Source organism: Oncorhynchus masou, chromosome 29 (genome assembly GCF_036934945.1).
Source record: "Oncorhynchus masou masou isolate Uvic2021 chromosome 29, UVic_Omas_1.1, whole genome shotgun sequence".
Taxonomy (NCBI): Eukaryota; Metazoa; Chordata; class Actinopteri; order Salmoniformes; family Salmonidae; genus Oncorhynchus; species Oncorhynchus masou.
In genome coordinates this window covers 79,440,001-79,457,500 of record NC_088240.1, presented here as the reverse complement: position 1 = coordinate 79,457,500, position 17,500 = coordinate 79,440,001, and the positions used below count along the sequence as shown (strand labels likewise).

At 51.4% G+C, this 17,500-nt stretch overlaps 1 protein-coding gene across 2 annotated transcripts in view; it reads right to left on the bottom strand.

Annotated features, from left to right (window-relative positions):
* LOC135520687 (CUGBP Elav-like family member 3) overlaps nucleotides 1-17,500 on the bottom strand; it is a 104,332-nt gene that overhangs the window by 47,068 nt on the left and 39,764 nt on the right. The gene's annotated exons all lie outside the window — the stretch shown is intronic.

The following is a 17,500-nucleotide window of genomic DNA, read 5'->3' as shown; positions in this document are numbered from 1 at the left end:
TTTCCACTGAGATTCTCTGCCTCTAACCCTATTACAGGGGCTGAGTCACTGGCTTACTGGGGCTCTCTCATGCCGTCCCTGGGGGGGGGGGGGGGGGGTGCGTCACCTGAGTGGGTTGATTCACTGATGTGGTCATCCTGTCTGGGTTGGCGCCCCCCCCCCCTTGGGTTGTGCCATGGCGGAGATCTTTGTGGGCTATACTCAGCCTTGTCTCAGGATGGTAAGTTGGTGGTTGAAGATATCCCTCTAGTGGTGTGGGGGCTGTGCTTTGGCAAAGTGTTTGGCCCTGTCCGGGGGTGTCCTCGGATGGGGCCACAGTGTCTCCTGACCCCTCCTGTCTCAGCCTCCTGTATTTATGCTGCAGTAGTTTATGTGTCGGGGGGCTAGGGTCAGTTTGTTATATCTGGAGTACTTCTCCTGTCCTATTCGGTGTCCTGTGTGAATCTAAGTGTGCGTTCTCTAATTCTCTCCTTCTCTCTTTCTTTCTCTCTCTCGGAGGACCTGAGCCCTAGGACCATGCCCCAGGACTACCTGACATGATGACTCCTTGCTGTCCCCAGTCCACCTGACCGTGCTGCTGCTCCAGTTTCAACTGTTCTGCCTTATTATTATTGGACCATGCTGGTCATTTATGAACATTTGAACATCTTGGCCATGTTCTGTTATAATCTCCCCCCGGCACAGCCAGAAGAGGACTGGCCACCCCACATAGCCTGGTTCCTCTCCAGGTTTCTTCCTAGGTCTTGGCCTTTCTAGGGAGTTTTTCCTAGCCACCGTTTTTCTACACCTGCATTGCTTGCTGTTTGGGGTTTTAGGCTGAGTTTCTGTACAGCACTTTGGGATATCAGCAGATGTACGAAGGGCTATATAAATACATTTGATTTGATTTGAGCAGAGAACTGGAAGGAAAGGCGGCCAAAGGAGGAGTTGGCTTTGGGGATGACCAGTGAAATACACCTGCTGGAGCAAATGCTACGGGTGGGTGCTGCTATGGTGACCAGTGAGCTGAGATAAGGCAGGGCTTTACCTAGCAAAGACTTATAGATGACCTGGAGCCAGTGGGTTTGGCGACGAATATGAAGCGAGGGCCAGCCAACCACTTTATTTTAAGAATGTGAAATGTCAGAATAATAGTAGAGAGAATAATTTATTTCAGCTTTTATTTATTTCATCACATTCCCAGTGGGTCAGAAGTTTACATACACTCAATTAGTAGTTGGTTGCATTGCCTTTAAATTGTTGAACTTGGGTCAAACGTTTCAGGTTGCCTTCCACAAGCTTCCTACAATAGGTTGGGTGAATTTTGAACCATTCCTCCTGACAGAGCTGGTGTAACCGAGTCAGGTTTGTAGACCTTCTTGCTCGCACACACATTTTTAGTTCTGCCAACAAATATTCGATAGGATTGAGGTCAGGGCTTTGTTATTGCCACTCCAATACCTTGACTTTGTTGTCCTTAAGCCATCTATATTGTGAAGTGTACCAGTCCCTCCTGCAGGAAAGTACCCCCACAACATGATGTTGCCACCCCCGTGCTTCACGGTTGGGATGGTGTTCTTTGGCTTGCAAGCATCCACCTTTTTCCTCCAAACATAACGATGGTCATTATGGCCAAACAGTTCTATTTTTGCTTCATCAGACCAGAGGACATTTCACCAAAAAATACAATCTTTGTCCCCATGAGCAGTTGCAAACCGTAGTCTGGCTTTTTTAAGGTGGTTTTGGAGCAGTGGCTTCTTCCTTGCTGAGCGGCCTTTCAGGTTATGTCGATACAGGACTCGTTTTAATGTGGATACGTACAGACACTCACACAGACACACATTCACACATACAGACACTCACACAGACACACAGACACACATTTACACGTAGAGACCGTCACACAGACACACATACAGACACTCACACAGACACAAATTCACACGTACAGACCGTCACACAGATACACATTCGTACGTACAGACACTCACGCAGACACACATTCACATGTACAGACATTCACACAGACACATATTCACACATACAGACACTCACACAGACACACAGTCACACTTCCATACATTCTCACAGACACACATTCACACATACAGACTCACATTCACACATACAGACACACATTCACACATACAGACACACATTCACATGTACAGACACACACAGACAAACACACAAACACACAGTTAATCTCACTCCCTGCAGTAATGCAGAGAGGATTTTACTAGGATTAGGGGATATTAAATCCTTGGATTATCCAATCAAATCCTATTCTACCACCTCCCCCGCCTATGCACAATCATTGGACTGAACCATCACACCACATCATGGGGGGAGTATCTGTGTGAGTGTGAGTGTGAGTGTGAGTGTGTGGGAGGATTATAGCAGTGGGATCTCTGTTGTCATTTCTGCCTTTTTATTTTTTCTCACAAGACACTGAGGTTAAAAAATATGGCAGCCCAAATGATGATGAGATCCAGTCACAAACCAAAACATGAACCACACGCAGACGCACACACCGGGACAGTCCATCCACACAATTTTAGAGATCCATTTTCCTGAGTGCACAAGAAAGAATAACTATTTTTATCTAATGTTATTCCTCTCTGTTCCCCCACTGCTCTATTTCCCTCCCTCCCTCCCCATCTCTCTCTATAATCCTCTCCCATACTGGGCGTAATAACAGTGTCATAGCTCTGCTATCTCTTACTTTCAATCCCTCTGCTCTCTCGTTCTGCCTTCTTTCTCTCTGTTCTTTCTTTTTCTCCCTCTCTCTTTCTCCTACTACTACTGTCTCCTTTTCCTCATCGCTCTAACGAGCCTCAGAGACCCCAGCTCTAAGGAGCCTCAGAGACCCCAGCTCTAACGAGCCTCAGAGACCCCAGCTCTAACAAGCCTCAGAGACCCAGCTCTAATGAGCCTCAGAGACCCCAGCTCTAACAAGCCTCAGAGACCCCAGCTCTAACGAGCCTCAGAGACCCCAGCTCTAACAAGCCTCAGAGACCCCAGCTCTAAGGAGCCTCAGAGACCCCATCTCTAACGAGCCTCAGAGACCCCAGCTCTAACAAGCCTCAGAGACCCAGCTCTAACGAGCCTCAGAGACCCCAGCTCTAACAAGCCTCAGAGACCCCAGCTCTAACAAGCCTCAGAGAGCCAGCTCTAACGAGCCTCAGAGACCCCAGCTCTAACGAGCCTCAGAGACCCCAGCTCTAACGAGCCTCAGAGACCCCAGCTCTAACGAGCCTCAGAGACCCCAGCAAAAACAAGCCTCAGAGACCCCAGCTCTAAGGAGCCTCAGAGACCCCAGCTCTAACGAGCCTCAGAGACCCCAGCTCTAACAAGCCTCAGAGACCCCAGCTCTAACGAGCCTCAGAGACCCAGCTCTAAGGAGCCCCAGAGACCCCAGCTCTAACGAGCCTCAGAGACCCCAGCTCTAACGAGCCTCAGAGACCCAGCTCTAACGAGCCTCAGAGACCCCAGCTCTAACGAGCCTCAGAGACCCAGCTCTAACGAGCCTCAGAGACCCCAGCTCTAACGAGCCTCAGAGACCCCAGCTCTAACGAGCCTCAGAGACCCAGCTCTAACGAGCCTCAGAGACCCCAGCTCTAACGAGCCTCAGAGACCCCAGCTCTAAGTAGCCTCAGAGACCCCAGCTCTAACGAGCCTCAGAAACCCCAGCTCTAACGAGCCTCAGAGACCCCAGCTCTAACGAGCCTCAGAGACCCCAGCTCTAACGAGCCTCAGAGACCCCAGCTCTAAGGAGCCTCAGAGACCCCAGCTCTAACGAGCCTCAGAGACCCCAGCTCTAACAAGCCTCAGAGACCCCAGCTCTAACGAGCCTCAGAGACCCCAGCTCTAACGAGCCTCAGAGACCCCAGCTCTAACGAGCCTCAGAGACCCCAGCTCTAAGGAGCCTCAGAGACCCCAGCTCTAAGGAGCCTCAGAGACCCCAGCTCTAACAAGCCTCAGAGACCCCAGCTCTAACGAGCCTCAGAGACCCCAGCTCTAACAAGCCTCAGAGACCCCAGCTCTAACGAGCCTCAGAGACCCCAGCTCTAAGGAGCCTCAGAGACCCCAGCTCTAACGAGCCTCAGAGACCCAGCTCTAACGAGCCTCAGAGACCCCAGCTCTAAGGAGCCTCAGAGACCCAGCTCCAACGAGCCTCAGAGTCCCCAGCTCTAACGAGCCTCAGAGACCCAGCTCTAACGAGCCTCAGAGACCCCAGCTCTAACGAGCCTCAGAGACCCCAGCTCTAACGAGCCTCAGAGACCCCAGCTCTAAGGAGCCTCAGAGACCCCAGCTCTAACAAGCCTCAGAGACCCAGCTCTAACGAGCCTCAGAGACCCAGCTCTAACGAGCCTCAGAGACCCAGCTCTAACGAGCCTCAGAGACCCCAGCTCTAACAAGCCTCAGAGACCCAGCTCTAACGAGCCTCAGAGACCCCAGCTCTAACGAGCCTCAGAGACCCCAGCTCTAACGAGCCTCAGAGACCCAGCTCTAATGAGCCTCAGAGACCCAGCAAAAACAAGCCTCAGAGACCCCAGCTCTAAGGAGCCTCAGAGACCCCAGCTCTAACGAGCCTCAGAGACCCCAGCTCTAACAAGCCTCAGAGACCCCAGCTCTAACGAGCCTCAGAGACCCAGCTCTAAGGAGCCTCAGAGACCCCAGCTCTAACGAGCCTCAGAGACCCCAGCTCTAACGAGCCTCAGAGACCCAGCTCTAACGAGCCTCAGAGACCCCAGCTCTAACAAGCCTCAGAGACCCAGCTCTAACGAGCCTCAGAGACCCAGCTCTAACGAGCCTCAGAGACACCAGCTCGAACGAGCCTCAGAGACCCAGCTCTAACGAGCCTCAGAGACCCCAGCTCTAACGAGCCTCAGAGACCCCAGCTCTAAGGAGCCTCAGAGACCCCAGCTCTAACGAGCCTCAGAAACCCCAGCTCTAACGAGCCTCAGAGACCCCAGCTCTAACGAGCCTCAGAGACCCCAGCTCTAACGAGCCTCAGAGACCCCAGCTCTAACGAGCCTCAGAGACCCCAGCTCTAAGGAGCCTCAGAGACCCCAGCTCTAAGGAGCCTCAGAGACCCCAGCTCTAACGAGCCTCAGAGACCCCAGCTCTAAGGAGCCTCAGAGACCCCAGCTCTAACGAGCCTCAGAGACCCAGCTCTAACGAGCCTCAGAGACCCCAGCTCTAAGGAGCCTCAGAGACCCAGCTCTAACGAGCCTCAGAGACCCAGCTCTAACGAGCCTCAGAGACCCCAGCTCTAACGAGCCTCAGAGACCCCAGCTCTAACGAGCCTCAGAGACCCCAGCTCTAAGGAGCCTCAGAGACCCCAGCTCTAACAAGCCTCAGAGACCCCAGCTCTAACGAGCCTCAGAGACCCCAGCTCTAACGATTCTTAGAGACCCCAGCTCTAACAAGCCTCAGAGACCCCAGCTCTAACAAGCCTCAGAGACCAAGCTCTAATGAGCCTCAGAGTCCCCAGCTCTAACGAGCCTCAGAGACCCAGCTCTAACGAGCCTCAGAGACCCCAGCTCTAACGAGCCTCAGAGACCCCAGCTCTAACGAGCCTCAGAGACCCCAGCTCTAAGGAGCCTCAGAGACCCCAGTTCTAACAAGCCTCAGAGACCCCAGCTCTAACGAGCCTCAGAGACCCCAGCTCTAACGAGCCTTAGAGACCCCAGCTCTAACAAGCCTCAGAGACCCCAGCTCTAACAAGCCTCAGAGACCCCAGCTCTAAGGAGCCTCAGAGACCCCAGCTCTAACAAGCCTCAGAGACCCCAGCTCTAACAAGCCTCAGAGACTCAGCTCTAAGGAGCCTCAGAGACCCCAGCTCTAACGAGCCTCAGAGACCCCAGCTCTAACAAGCCTCAGAGACCCCAGCTCTAACAAGCCTCAGAGACCCCAGCTCTAAGGAGCCTCAGAGACCCAGCTCTAACGAGCCTCAGAGACCCCAGCTCTAAGGAGCCTCAGAGACCCAGCTCCAACGAGCCTCAGAGTCCCCAGCTCTAACGAGCCTCAGAGACCCAGCTCTAACGAGCCTCAGAGACCCCAGCTCTAACGAGCCTCAGAGACCCCAGCTCTAACGAGCCTCAGAGACCCCAGCTCTAACGAGCCTCAGAGACCCCAGCTCTAACAAGCCTCAGAGACCCAGCTCTAACAAGCCTCAGAGACCCAGCTCTAACGAGCCTCAGAGACCCAGCTCTAACGAGCCTCAGAGACCCCAGCTCTAACAAGCCTCAGAGACCCAGCTCTAACGAGCCTCAGAGACCCCAGCTCTAACGAGCCTCAGAGACCCCAGCTCTAACGAGCCTCAGAGACCCAGCTCTAATGAGCCTCAGAGACCCCAGCAAAAACAAGCCTCAGAGACCCCAGCTCTAAGGAGCCTCAGAGACCCCAGCTCTAACGAGCCTCAGAGACCCCAGCTCTAACAAGCCTCAGAGACCCCAGCTCTAACGAGCCTCAGAGACCCAGCTCTAAGGAGCCTCAGAGACCCCAGCTCTAACGAGCCTCAGAGACCCCAGCTCTAACGAGCCTCAGAGACCCAGCTCTAACGAGCCTCAGAGACCCCAGCTCTAACAAGCCTCAGAGACCCAGCTCTAACGAGCCTCAGAGACCCAGCTCTAACGAGCCTCAGAGACACCAGCTCTAACGAGCCTCAGAGACCCAGCTCTAACGAGCCTCAGAGACCCCAGCTCTAACGAGCCTCAGAGACCCCAGCTCTAAGGAGCCTCAGAGACCCCAGCTCTAACGAGCCTCAGAAACCCCAGCTCTAACGAGCCTCAGAGACCCCAGCTCTAACGAGCCTCAGAGACCCCAGCTCTAACGAGCCTCAGAGACCCCAGCTCTAACGAGCCTCAGAGACCCCAGCTCTAAGGAGCCTCAGAGACCCCAGCTCTAAGGAGCCTCAGAGGCCCCAGCTCTAACGAGCCTCAGAGACCCCAGCTCTAACAAGCCTCAGAGACCCCAGCTCTAACAAGCCTCAGAGACCCAGCTCTAACGAGCCTCAGAGACCCCAGCTCTAACTAGCCTCAGAGACCCCAGCTCTAAGGAGCCTCAGAGACCCCAGCTCTAAGGAGCCTCAGAGACCCAGCTCTAACGAGCCTCAGAGACCCCAGCTCTAACGAGCCTCAGAGACCCCAGCTCTAAGGAGCCTCAGAGACCCCAGCTCTAACGAGCCTCAGAGACCCCAGCTCTAACGAGCCTCAGAGACCCAGCTCTAACGAGCCTCAGAGACCCCAGCTCTAAGGAGCCTCAGAGACCCAGCTCTAACGAGCCTCAGAGTCCCCAGCTCTAACGAGCCTCAGAGACCCAGCTCTAACGAGCCTCAGAGACCCCAGCTCTAACGAGCCTCAGAGACCCCAGCTCTAACGAGCCTCAGAGACCCCAGCTCTAAGGAGCCTCAGAGACCCCAGCTCTAACAAGCCTCAGAGACCCCAGCTCTAACGAGCCTCAGAGACCCCAGCTCTAACGATTCTTAGAGACCCCAGCTCTAACAAGCCTCAGAGACCCCAGCTCTAACAAGCCTCAGAGACCCAGCTCTAATGAGCCTCAGAGTCCCCAGCTCTAACGAGCCTCAGAGACCCAGCTCTAACGAGCCTCAGAGACCCCAGCTCTAACGAGCCTCAGAGACCCCAGCTCTAACGAGCCTCAGAGACCCCAGCTCTAAGGAGCCTCAGAGACCCCAGTTCTAACAAGCCTCAGAGACCCCAGCTCTAACGAGCCTCAGAGACCCCAGCTCTAACGAGCCTTAGAGACCCCAGCTCTAACAAGCCTCAGAGACCCCAGCTCTAACAAGCCTCAGAGACCCCAGCTCTAAGGAGCCTCAGAGACCCCAGCTCTAACAAGCCTCAGAGACCCCAGCTCTAACAAGCCTCAGAGACTCAGCTCTAAGGAGCCTCAGAGACCCCAGCTCTAACGAGCCTCAGAGACCCCAGCTCTAACAAGCCTCAGAGACCCCAGCTCTAACGAGCCTCAGAGACCCCAGCTCTAAGGAGCCTCAGAGACCCCAGCTCTAACGAGCCTCAGAGACCCAGCTCTAACGAGCCTCAGAGACCCCAGCTCTAAGGAGCCTCAGAGACCCAGCTCCAACGAGCCTCAGAGTCCCCAGCTCTAACGAGCCTCAGAGACCCAGCTCTAACGAGCCTCAGAGACCCCAGCTCTAACGAGCCTCAGAGACCCCAGCTCTAACGAGCCTCAGAGACCCCAGCTCTAAGGAGCCTCAGAGACCCCAGCTCTAACAAGCCTCAGAGACCCAGCTCTAACGAGCCTCAGAGACCCAGCTCTAACGAGCCTCAGAGACCCAGCTCTAACGAGCCTCAGAGACCCCAGCTCTAACAAGCCTCAGAGACCCAGCTCTAACGAGCCTCAGAGACCCCAGCTCTAACGAGCCTCAGAGACCCCAGCTCTAACGAGCCTCAGAGACCCAGCTCTAATGAGCCTCAGAGACCCCAGCAAAAACAAGCCTCAGAGACCCCAGCTCTAAGGAGCCTCAGAGACCCCAGCTCTAACGAGCCTCAGAGACCCCAGCTCTAACAAGCCTCAGAGACCCCAGCTCTAACGAGCCTCAGAGACCCAGCTCTAAGGAGCCTCAGAGACCCCAGCTCTAACGAGCCTCAGAGACCCCAGCTCTAACGAGCCTCAGAGACCCAGCTCTAACGAGCCTCAGAGACCCCAGCTCTAACAAGCCTCAGAGACCCAGCTCTAACGAGCCTCAGAGACCCAGCTCTAACGAGCCTCAGAGACACCAGCTCGAACGAGCCTCAGAGACCCAGCTCTAACGAGCCTCAGAGACCCCAGCTCTAACGAGCCTCAGAGACCCCAGCTCTAAGGAGCCTCAGAGACCCCAGCTCTAACGAGCCTCAGAAACCCCAGCTCTAACGAGCCTCAGAGACCCCAGCTCTAACGAGCCTCAGAGACCCCAGCTCTAACGAGCCTCAGAGACCCCAGCTCTAACGAGCCTCAGAGACCCCAGCTCTAAGGAGCCTCAGAGACCCCAGCTCTAAGGAGCCTCAGAGACCCCAGCTCTAACGAGCCTCAGAGACCCCAGCTCTAAGGAGCCTCAGAGACCCCAGCTCTAACGAGCCTCAGAGACCCAGCTCTAACGAGCCTCAGAGACCCCAGCTCTAAGGAGCCTCAGAGACCCAGCTCTAACGAGCCTCAGAGACCCAGCTCTAACGAGCCTCAGAGACCCCAGCTCTAACGAGCCTCAGAGACCCCAGCTCTAACGAGCCTCAGAGACCCCAGCTCTAAGGAGCCTCAGAGACCCCAGCTCTAACAAGCCTCAGAGACCCCAGCTCTAACGAGCCTCAGAGACCCCAGCTCTAACGATTCTTAGAGACCCCAGCTCTAACAAGCCTCAGAGACCCCAGCTCTAACAAGCCTCAGAGACCAAGCTCTAATGAGCCTCAGAGTCCCCAGCTCTAACGAGCCTCAGAGACCCAGCTCTAACGAGCCTCAGAGACCCCAGCTCTAACGAGCCTCAGAGACCCCAGCTCTAACGAGCCTCAGAGACCCCAGCTCTAAGGAGCCTCAGAGACCCCAGTTCTAACAAGCCTCAGAGACCCCAGCTCTAACGAGCCTCAGAGACCCCAGCTCTAACGAGCCTTAGAGACCCCAGCTCTAACAAGCCTCAGAGACCCCAGCTCTAACAAGCCTCAGAGACCCCAGCTCTAAGGAGCCTCAGAGACCCCAGCTCTAACAAGCCTCAGAGACCCCAGCTCTAACAAGCCTCAGAGACTCAGCTCTAAGGAGCCTCAGAGACCCCAGCTCTAACGAGCCTCAGAGACCCCAGCTCTAACAAGCCTCAGAGACCCCAGCTCTAACAAGCCTCAGAGACCCCAGCTCTAAGGAGCCTCAGAGACCCAGCTCTAACGAGCCTCAGAGACCCCAGCTCTAAGGAGCCTCAGAGACCCAGCTCCAACGAGCCTCAGAGTCCCCAGCTCTAACGAGCCTCAGAGACCCAGCTCTAACGAGCCTCAGAGACCCCAGCTCTAACGAGCCTCAGAGACCCCAGCTCTAACGAGCCTCAGAGACCCCAGCTCTAAGGAGCCTCAGAGACCCCAGCTCTAACAAGCCTCAGAGACCCAGCTCTAACAAGCCTCAGAGACCCAGCTCTAACGAGCCTCAGAGACCCAGCTCTAACGAGCCTCAGAGACCCCAGCTCTAACAAGCCTCAGAGACCCAGCTCTAACGAGCCTCAGAGACCCCAGCTCTAACGAGCCTCAGAGACCCCAGCTCTAACGAGCCTCAGAGACCCAGCTCTAATGAGCCTCAGAGACCCCAGCAAAAACAAGCCTCAGAGACCCCAGCTCTAAGGAGCCTCAGAGACCCCAGCTCTAACGAGCCTCAGAGACCCCAGCTCTAACAAGCCTCAGAGACCCCAGCTCTAACGAGCCTCAGAGACCCAGCTCTAAGGAGCCTCAGAGACCCCAGCTCTAACGAGCCTCAGAGACCCCAGCTCTAACGAGCCTCAGAGACCCAGCTCTAACGAGCCTCAGAGACCCCAGCTCTAACAAGCCTCAGAGACCCAGCTCTAACGAGCCTCAGAGACCCAGCTCTAACGAGCCTCAGAGACACCAGCTCTAACGAGCCTCAGAGACCCAGCTCTAACGAGCCTCAGAGACCCCAGCTCTAACGAGCCTCAGAGACCCCAGCTCTAAGGAGCCTCAGAGACCCCAGCTCTAACGAGCCTCAGAAACCCCAGCTCTAACGAGCCTCAGAGACCCCAGCTCTAACGAGCCTCAGAGACCCCAGCTCTAACGAGCCTCAGAGACCCCAGCTCTAACGAGCCTCAGAGACCCCAGCTCTAAGGAGCCTCAGAGACCCCAGCTCTAAGGAGCCTCAGAGGCCCCAGCTCTAACGAGCCTCAGAGACCCCAGCTCTAACGAGCCTCAGAGACCCCAGCTCTAACAAGCCTCAGAGACCCAGCTCTAACGAGCCTCAGAGACCCCAGCTCTAACGAGCCTCAGAGACCCCAGCTCTAAGGAGCCTCAGAGACCCCAGCTCTAAGGAGCCTCAGAGACCCAGCTCTAACGAGCCTCAGAGACCCCAGCTCTAACGAGCCTCAGAGACCCCAGCTCTAAGGAGCCTCAGAGACCCCAGCTCTAACGAGCCTCAGAGACCCCAGCTCTAACGAGCCTCAGAGACCCAGCTCTAACGAGCCTCAGAGACCCCAGCTCTAAGGAGCCTCAGAGACCCAGCTCTAACGAGCCTCAGAGTCCCCAGCTCTAACGAGCCTCAGAGACCCAGCTCTAACGAGCCTCAGAGACCCCAGCTCTAACGAGCCTCAGAGACCCCAGCTCTAACGAGCCTCAGAGACCCCAGCTCTAAGGAGCCTCAGAGACCCCAGCTCTAACAAGCCTCAGAGACCCCAGCTCTAACGAGCCTCAGAGACCCCAGCTCTAACGATTCTTAGAGACCCCAGCTCTAACAAGCCTCAGAGACCCCAGCTCTAACAAGCCTCAGAGACCCAGCTCTAATGAGCCTCAGAGTCCCCAGCTCTAACGAGCCTCAGAGACCCAGCTCTAACGAGCCTCAGAGACCCCAGCTCTAACGAGCCTCAGAGACCCCAGCTCTAACGAGCCTCAGAGACCCCAGCTCTAAGGAGCCTCAGAGACCCCAGTTCTAACAAGCCTCAGAGACCCCAGCTCTAACGAGCCTCAGAGACCCCAGCTCTAACGAGCCTTAGAGACCCCAGCTCTAACAAGCCTCAGAGACCCCAGCTCTAACAAGCCTCAGAGACCCCAGCTCTAAGGAGCCTCAGAGACCCCAGCTCTAACAAGCCTCAGAGACCCCAGCTCTAACAAGCCTCAGAGACTCAGCTCTAAGGAGCCTCAGAGACCCCAGCTCTAACGAGCCTCAGAGACCCCAGCTCTAACAAGCCTCAGAGACCCCAGCTCTAACAAGCCTCAGAGACCCCAGCTCTAAGGAGCCTCAGAGACCCCAGCTCTAACAAGCCTCAGAGACCCCAGCTCTAACGAGCCTCAGAGACCCCAGCTCTAACAAGCCTCAGAGACCCCAGCTCTAAGGAGCCTCAGAGACCCCAGCTCTAACAAGCCTCAGAGACCCCAGCTCTAACGAGCCTCAGAGACCCCAGCTCTAACGAGCCTCAGAGACCCCAGCTCTAACGAGCCTCAGAGACCCCAGCTCTAACGAGCCTCAGAGACCCAGCTCTAACGAGCCTCAGAGACCCAGCTCTAACAAGCCTCAGAGACCCAGCTCTAACGAGCCTCAGAGACCCCAGCTCTAACAAGCCTCAGAGACCCAGCTCTAACAAGCCTCAGAGACCCAGCTCTAACAAGCCTCAGAGACCCAGCTCTAACAAGCCTCAGAGGCCCCGGCTCTAACAAGCCTCAGAGACCCCACCGCTATAAGCGCTAATGTCTCATGAGCCCTAATGACACACAAATAACAGGTTTACTAAATTATAGTAATTCTTCCCAATTTAGGTTTTGGAAGACCACGATGTTGTCTAGTTTTTAATCCAATCTGTTTTCTAAATCTGTCTTATACAGACCAAGGTGATAACAACCATGTTGAAGCATAATGAATTGACAATGACAGCAACAAAAGAGAGAGTGAGCAAAAGAGAGAAAGATAGACGGATAGAGAGATTGAGAAAGAGAGAAAGTGGTGGTGTGTTCTCTCCCAATCTCTTTCACACCACGTTAGTCATCATCGTATCCCCCTGGTTACCTAGCAACCGGCCATCTCGCTCTCCTCCGTTGCCGAGCAACGAGCCCTGCAACCATAATGCAACCTCCTGAGCTCCCCATCCCCCTCTCTCATCCCATTCTTCACACCTGAGAAGTCTGCCCTTCTTCTCCTCCACTCCATCCTTCATCTGACAGTTAACCCTTCATCAGCCACTCAAACAGAGCATGAATCACCAATGCAGATCACACACACACACACACACACACACACACACACACACACACACACACACACACACACACACACTCATATACACAGACAAGCATACGCTCTCCCCCTTCATCAGTGTCTCTGTGTGGGTAAAACAGAAGTAATCATCCTGTTGTTCAGCCAATCTCAGAGTTTTTGTTGACACATATGAAAACATGACTATAGTACCACAGTTCAGTCCTTTCTCTTCATACATACTGCACCTCATCATGTTATTTCACTCTTTGGGAATACTAGGATTATGTCTAGTATGTTATGAATAACATATCAAATGTACAGTTGTAGTCGGAACTGTACATACACTTAGGTTGGAGTCATTAAAACTCGTTTTTCAACCACTCCACAAATTTCTTGTTAACAAACTATAGTTTTGGCAAGTCGGTTAGACCATCTACTTTGTGCATGACACAAGTAATTTTTCCAACAATTGTTTACAGACAGATTATTTCACTTATAATTCACTGTATCACAATTCCAGTGGGTCAGAAGTTTACATACACTAAGTTGACTGTGCCTTTAAACAGCTTGGAAAATTCCAGAAAATTATGTCATGGCTTTAGAAGCTTCTGATAGGCTTATTGACATCATTTGAGTCAATTGGAGATGTACCTGTGGATGTATTTCAAGGCCTACCATCAAAGTCAGTGCCTCTTTGTTTGACATCATGGGAAAATCAAAAGAAATCAGCTAAGACCTGAAATTATAGACCTCCACAAGTCTGGTTCATCCTTGGGAGCAATTTACAAACGCCTGAAGGTACCACGTTCATCTGTACAAACAATAGTATGCAAGTATAAACACCATGGGACCATGCAGCCGTCATACCGCTCAGGAAAGAGACGCGTTCTGTCTCCTAGAGATGAACGTACTTTGGTGCAAAAAGTGCAAATCAATCCAAGAAACAACAGCAAATGACCTTGTGAAGAAGCTGGAGGAAAAAGGTACAAAAGTATCTACATCCACAGTAAAATTAGTCCGATATTGACATAACCTGAAAGGCCACTCAGCAAGGAAGAAGTCACTTCTCCAAAACCGCCATAAAAAAAAGCCAGACTACGGTTTGCAACTGGACATGGGGACAAAGATCATACTTTTTGAAGAAATGTCCTCTGGTCTGATGAAGCAAAAATAGAACTGTTTGGCCATAATGACCATCGTTATATTTGGAGGAAAAAGGCTTGCAAGCCGAAGAATACCATCCCAACTGTGCACGGGGGTGGCAGCATCATGTTGTGGGGGTGGCAGCATCATGTTGTGGGGGTGCTTTGCTGCAGCAGGGACTGGTGCACTTCACAAAATAGATGGCATCATGAGGAGGGAAAATTACGTGGATATATTGAAGCAACATCTCAAGACACCAGTCAGGAAGTTAAAGCTTGGTCGCAAATGGGTCTTCCAAATGAACAATGACCCCAAGCATACTTCCAAAGTTGTGGCAAAATGGCTTAAAGGACAACAAAGTCAAGGTATAGGAGTGTCCATCACAATGCCCTGACCTCAATCCTACAGAAAATGTGTGGGCAGAACTGGAAAGGCCTGGGTGATCCTAACTGACCTAAAACAGGGAATTTTCAGGAATTGTGAAAAACTGAGTTTAAATATATTTGGCTAAGTTGTACGTAAACTTCTGACTTCAACTGTACATACGACTCTACACCATGGAACATGGAACAGCAACGTGACCTCCATCCTATCACTCCACATCATATAATACACATCCCCAGTTGAAACAGTGAACAACAACCTTTTAACCTCTTGAAACTCTAGGGGCGCTATATCATTTTTGGATAAAAAGACGTTCCCGTTTTAAGCGCAATATTTTGTCACAAAAAGATGCTCGACTATGCATATAATTGGTAGCTTTGGAAAGAAAAAACTCTGACGTTTCCAGAACTGCAAAGATATTTTCTGTGCGTGCCCTAGAACGTGAGCTACAGGCAAAACCAAGATGAAACGGCATCCAGGAAATGAGCAGGATTTTTGAGGCTCCGTTTTCCATTGTCTCCTTATATGGCTGTGAATGCGAGAGGAATGAGTCTGCCCTTTCTGTCGTTTCCCCAAGGTGTCTGCAGCATTGTGAGTATTTGTAGGCATATCATTGGAAGATTGACCATAAGAGACCACATTTACCAGGTGTCCGCCCGGTGTCCTGCGCCGAAATTGGTGCGCAAACCTCAGCTGCAAGTATTTTTCCATGGAATTCAGAGAAAAAAGCAGGCTTCCACGAACGATATATCAATGAAGAGATATGTGAAAAAACACCTTGAGGATTGACTCCAAACAACGTTTGCCATGTTTCGGTCGATATTATGGAGTTAATTCGGAAAAAGTTTGACGTTGTTGGTGACTGAATTTTCGGTTCGTTTCGGTAGCCAAATGTGATGTACAAAACGGAGCGATTTCTCCTACACAAAGATGCTTTCAGGAAAAACTGAACATTTGCTATGTAACTGAGAGTCTCCTCATTGAAAACATCCGAAGCTCTTCAAAGGTAAATTATTTTATTTATTTGGTTATCTGGTTTTTGTGAAAATGTTGCGTGCTAAATGCTACTCAAAATGCTAAGCTAGCTTAGCATACTCTTACACAAATTAGTGAATAGCGATGGTTCAAAAGCATATTTTGAAAATCTGAGATGACAGTGTTGTTAAGAAAAGGCTAAGCTTTAGAGCAGGCGCATTATTTTCATTTTATTTGCGATTTTCAGAAATCGTTAACGTTACATTATGCTAATGAGCTTGAGGCTATAACTGTATACAGGTTTTTTTCATAGCCAAACGTGAACAAAACGGAGCGATTTGTCCTACACAAATAATATTTTTTGAAAAACTGAACATTTGCTATCTAACTGAGAGTCTCCTCATTGAAAACATCTGAAGTTCTTCAAAGGTAAATGATTTTATTTGAATTATTTTCTTGTTTTTGTGAAAATGTTGCTGGCTGAATTCTAGGCTTATAGCTATGTTAGCAATCAATACTCTTACACAAATGCTTGTTTAGCTATGGTTGAAAAGCATATTTTGAAAATCTGAGATGACAGTGTTGTTAACAAAAGTCTAAGCTTGAGAGCAAATATATTTATTTCATTTCATTTGCGATTTTCATGAATAGTTAACGTTGCGTTATGCTAATGAGCTTGAGGCTATAAATAGAATCCCGGATCCGGGATTGCGCGACGCAACAGGTTAATGGAGACTGAATGACAGCGGTAATTCTACAGCACATTCTACATCTCAGTCTAACTGCAGCAGTGCCATAGCAGCTACATACTGAGTGTCATGCTACCAATAATCAGTTACCCAGAATAATGTCTCATTTATGAGGTGGAACATACCTTGTAGCGAATGGGACTTGGCAATAGAGGCTACAGGGTTAGTTAGTTAGTTAGTTAGTTAGTTAGTTAGTTAGTTGGTCAGTTAGTTAGTTAGTTAGTTAGTTAGTTAGTTAGTTGGTTGGTTAGTTAGTTAGTTAGACTCCAGAGATGAGCTCCAATGCCAGGTGCTACCCCTCTTTTTGAAAGCAGTTTTCCCTGGATTAGGGATTAAGCACACCCAGACACGTGCACAGAGAGGCTCAACCAGCGCCCGACCACCTGCCCTTTTGCTCTCCCATGTGTTTGAATTACTTTTTGTCTCTTTTAGTAGTTTATTTTATTTTAAATGTAACGTTATGAATTGCACATCAAACTAGCTAATTTTATAAACTCTTGAATGTCACAAAATTCCCCGGCCCTACCACTCCAAGAACACACTCGTCTGACTTGCATGCAGTGGCCACTGGCTACGGGGGCGTGGAGCGGGGAGACTTGAATACCGCTAGGAAGAGTTGGATCTGTCATGTCTCCCACTGTTAGGGACACAGAATGGGGGATTCAACTGCTTGTTTGAAAGAGGCAGATGTCAGAAGCAGGACAACTGCTTGTTAGAAAGAGGCAGATGTCAGAAGCAGGACAACTGCTTGTTAGAAAGAGGCAGATATCAGAAGCAGGACAACTGCTTGTTAGAAAGAGGCTGATGTCAGAAGCAGGACAACAGCTTGTTTAAAAGAGGCAGATATCAGAAGCAGGACAAACTGCTTGTTAGGGAGAGGCAGATATCAGAAGCAGGACAACTGCTTGTTTGAAAGAGGCAGATATCAGAAGCAGGACAAACTGCTTGTTAGAAAGAGGCAGATATCAGAAGCAGGACAAATTGCTTGTAGGAAGAGGCAGATATCAGAAGCAGGACAAACTGCTTGTTATTAAAATGCAGATATCAGAAGCAGGACAAACTGCTTGTAGGAAGAGGCAGATATCAGAAGCAGGACAAACTGCTTGTAGGAAGAGGCAGATATCAGAAGCAGGACAAACTGCTTGTAGGAGGAGGCAGATATCAGAAGCAGGACAAACTGCTTGTTAGGAAGAGGCAGATATCAGAAGCAGGACAAACTGCTTGTTAGTAAAATGCAGATATCAGAAGCAGGACAAACTGCTTGTAGGAAGAGGCAGATATCAGAAGCAGGACAACTGCTTGTTTGAAAGAGGCAGATATCAGAAGCAGGACAAACTGCTTGTTAGAAAGAGGCAGATATCAGAAGCAGG